Source organism: Carlito syrichta, unplaced genomic scaffold (assembly GCF_000164805.1).
Source record: "Carlito syrichta isolate Samal-C Ts95f unplaced genomic scaffold, Tarsius_syrichta-2.0.1 Scaffold316354, whole genome shotgun sequence".
Classification (NCBI taxonomy): domain Eukaryota; kingdom Metazoa; phylum Chordata; class Mammalia; order Primates; family Tarsiidae; genus Carlito; species Carlito syrichta.
This window is the reverse complement of record NW_007260450.1, coordinates 196,700-201,257: the sequence shown is the minus strand read 5'-3', so window position 1 is coordinate 201,257 and position 4,558 is coordinate 196,700. Positions and strand designations below refer to the sequence as shown.

The following is a 4,558-nucleotide window of genomic DNA, read 5'->3' as shown; positions in this document are numbered from 1 at the left end:
GGTGGCTCAGCCTGTAATCCCACGCCTTTGGGAGGCTGAGGTGAGTGGATTGCCTGAGCCCGCGGGTTCGAGACCCACCTGGGCAGCGAGACCTCATCTCTACAATAAATCAAAAAATCAGCCGGGCATGGTAGCACATGCCTGTAATTCTGGCTACTCGGAAGGATGAGGCGGAAGGATCACCGGAGCCTAGTAGGCGAGGCTGCGGTGGCAGGGAGCGGCCACTGCATTCCAGTCTGGGCGACAGAGTGAGACTCCAACTCAAAAAAAAAATACCTGTTTAAACTGTCATGTTATAAATATTAAATTTAATAAGTATAATATTAACGTTCAAAAATATTTTGGATATGTCTGTGTTTCTTTTTCTATGTGTGTATTTGTGTGCATGATCACATTTTAAAAGATGACAGAGGAAAGATTTTTCTCCATGCCAGGAAGAGATACTGAGCTTATATTTGTTTTATAATAAATGCATTTAAAAATATTCAATGGACAAACATGTTAAAATATGATCAAGTTATAAATAGTGAAATCCTAAGAAAAAGCAAATTCTATTGAATCGTAAGTTTAACGTCCTTCTTGACTTAGGCTAAGTCTACCGTCTAACTGGCATTACTGTTGAAGTCGCAGTGCAGCTAGGTTGTTTCTGAAATTCTGTCCATGGAAGTAAAACAGAGGAGTACATCTATGAGGTTATGGCATAGGATTCAGATGTCTTTGAGAGCCAAAACTGATGATCTTTCTAAACTACAGATTCAAAATGTACTGTGAAATTCTGGTTTATAAGTGCACATTGGTTCTTTATTTACTGCAAGGATTTCCACTGATCTTGGCAGGACATCTCATTGGTATCCTGAAAATACAGTACATTTATGCAGTGAAAATTAGAAAACATTTATTACTGTAGAGAAGGTAATATGCATAATTCATGCTATTTTTAGCACGATCATTAGTGATTTTCTTGATAGATTTTATTTCCAGCTTTCATATCTACTACATGCCTGGAAAATTAATTTTATATCTTTCATTTATTTGCCTATGGTAAAATTGAGTTTTAAGTCATCTTCAAGTGAACAGTTTGATTGCTGCTCATGCATAAGCTTAATTACTTCCCAGGAAGGACAGTATTAAATGTTTTAGATGTCAGAAAAATAAATGAATATGAGCTCTTTGATTAAAAAAATAGGCAATATCTGATGTGTTTGCAGCAGGAGCTTTTTCTTAAAATGCCTCCAAGGCAAAATTTTATTTAGTCACAAAAAAAAGAAACCCATTATACTTTTATCATTGGTTGATGCCATATGATTTGTAACACCCTTACAAAATTTTAATTTTATATGATTAGCTGAGCATCATTAAACAACAGCCTTGCATAAGATGTGCTGTAAAATTCTGACAGAATCAAGATAGTTCAGGTTAGCAGAAAAACTGACAGAGAACAGAAAGCTTTGAAGGCATATACTTAGATTAGTGAATATTTAAAATAAGGCTGTATAGTTGTCAAAGGTTGTCAAAGGCAGATAATAGGAAACATAGAACAGAGTGTGCAATCGTGCCTTCATTTAAACTGGTTTTATAGGTAGACTTTAAAATGTGGTCGTTCATAAATGCTATTGACCATGCTATATGCATGGTATGTTACTTTGGCTGTTAAATGTAACTACACAAAGATTTCTTATAGAAATAATAATTTCAGTGATTAGTATCTAGATAAAAGCTGAATTTGTTCTGCTTTTCTTGGTAAATGACTATCCAAGGCATTTTCCTCCCTTCCAAAGATGCTGTCTCTGTAATTGGCAGAGAGGGACATCTTGATATTGGAAGTGTGAAGGTGTAACGTGTGTTAATTGATACTTCTTAATCACTTTTAGGTATTAAGTCATGATGCAGGAATCTGCGACAGAGACAATAAGCAACAGTTCAATGAATCAAAATGAAATGAGCACTCTAAGCAGCCAATTAGATGCTGGCAGCAGAGATGGAAGATCAAGTGTTGACAACAGCTCTGAAGTAAGCACAGTAGAACTGCTGCATCTGCAACAACAGCAGGTAAGTTTTGTTTTCCTCAGTGCTTCCTTAAAACAAATAAGCCTATTTTCTTGAATATGAAAAATGTATTCATAGCAAATTGAGTAGGTTGTATTAAGCTAAAAGATGCTAAGAGCTTGTTATTATTTGGAAAATGATTGAAGGATGAGTAAAGATAAGATTTTCATATTAGTTATGTCATACCAGCACCAGAGTGCCCTTCAGGTGTCAGGATATTAATTAAGTTCACAGGATGATTTTTGGAAGGTCTGTAAAAGTGTAACAAATGTTTTATAGCTTGTAGTTTACTGTCTAACACTGTGCTGCAGAACGTGATACTTAGTTTTCCACCAGAAGGCCACATTATTTGATACTTGCTTAAACAATGAATTTCTTCCGAGTCTGAGCTAAGGTGAAAAGACCACAAGGACTTTTCACAAGACAGATGCTTGCCTGTGATAGCTGCAAACATTAGCTATTAATTAGTTGAAATCTGTTGAGAGATTGTAAATCATGTAAACCCTGTGATCATCTATGTTGCTTTTCTTAAAACTCATTCCAAGATATTTTGAATATATGTCTTCTGATAGCACTAAAGAGCACTTTCTGTGTTCTCCTAGTGTCTCAAAAAATGCAATTATTCTCTTTAAATCTAGAAAAGTAAACAACTTCAGGATAAAGCTATACTTTTAAGTAGTCCATTATTCTCTTAATAAGACAGATTCACTTTTCCTGATTTTGTCAATGAAATTTTCTTTTCAACCAAAAAATATTCACTTCATTCTTCACTAATTCAGGTTAGCAGAAAAACTGACAGAAAACAGAAAACTTTGAAAGCATATACTTACTTTAGGCCAGAACGAGTATACCTGTTTGAAAATAAGGCTATATTTGTGTTAAAAGTTATTTCTTTAAAATTCTGGATTGCATTCAAACTCAATGCCAAAAAAATTATTAGAATAGCATCTATTAAAATAATGAATTATTATTAAAAATGCTTCAAAGTAAGTGATATCATTCACATTTTAAGATAGTATATAGTGAGTACGTGTATGCCTCAAAAAAAAGTGAAGCAGATGCCCACACTAGAGTAAAATTTGATAAAATCATTATTTTAAATAATACCAACATTTTAAAAGTTATATGGGTTGGATAATGTCTTAACTTTTAGGCATTGTTTTCAAAAATAATCTTTTAAAAGAACTAGTCATAGCACTTTGAATGGGTTATCTATTATTTTATAAATGTGTCATTTTTTGTAGACATTAATTATTGGGAAGACAACTTTATTTTGTTTTGAAATATTATGTTTAAATATTATAGGAATTAAATGCCCACCAAAGACCTTGGATTAGCTTATTTCATAAGTTACTTTAATAAATTTAGTTTTCAGGATAGCCCTTTTCATCCTTTAGTGTATTTACAGGAAATTTCAAACCAGTGGAGTGTTTAATATTCTTACTAACTCCTCTGAGTAAGAATTCTAAGCATTTTTAGACAGAATCAATTTCGTCTGCAAATTCTGTGGATTGCATTTATAAAGACAAGTAAAAATAATAATTGAAATGAACATCACAGTTGAGTACCAAGACTATAAGTTCTGAAAAAAAATGCCAAGAAATGACCTTCTTTTACTTCACAGCTCTGATTAAATCATAAATAAAGAGTAAATGAGTAAAATCATGGTTATTGCTTACAGTACTCTGAAGGCATTTTATGATTAGTTCCATAAAGTGTGTTTATAACCTGAGTTTGAAATTTACTTTCTTCTATATGATTCATCTTTAAAAACCATAAACAATAGTAAATACAAAAGTTATGTTCTTAAAATAACTTAAAAAAACTTTAGTCATGTTGCATGCTTGTAAAGTGTCTTCTAGAAGTGATTTAATGCAATGAGTGTAGTGGGCGCCTACATAGATACTTAAGGAAGTGTCTGCAGGAAGAAATGTAATAATTTAATAAAGAAACATGCAAATACCTATGTAAACATTCCTTCCCATAGTTATATTTAGCCTATATTAATATAGTTAGATACCTAAGGTTATTGAAATTTTTTGTCCTTTCATGAGTATATTTTAGAATGGGCCTCCAAGTTCATTAAGCTAAGCATTAGTATGTATTCTAATAAAATTAATGCCATCATCGCTTTCAATTCTAACATATCCACTATTATTTCAGAAGAATTAAAAACTATGAAGAGTATTTATTAAAAACAAATTCATTAGAAGTGAAACAGTTAAATAATTTTATAAATGTATTACATGTTATTTGTATGTAAACTTTTGCACAAATAATTAAATTGCTTCTTATAAGTATAATGGATTAATGATTGTTGGCCAAGATCTCTTGTTTAGAAATATAATTTAGGAAGTAGTGAGTGATGTAAACAAAATAAAAATAAAATTTTGTTTGTGATGAACTTCTGGCAGAAATGATCTGTTTTGAGAACAGAACGTTTATCTTAATTTTTATTTTATGGCTTTTGTATTTTTATAGAGGTAAGTAGTTTGACTTAAATCAGTCATGC

The 4,558-nt window shown here is 32.0% G+C and overlaps 1 pseudogene; it reads left to right on the top strand.

Moving 5' to 3' along the window:
* The first annotated feature begins 1,884 nt into the window (after positions 1–1,884).
* The window catches only part of LOC103276735, a 14,176-nt pseudogene continuing 11,502 nt past the window's right edge, over positions 1,885–4,558 (top strand).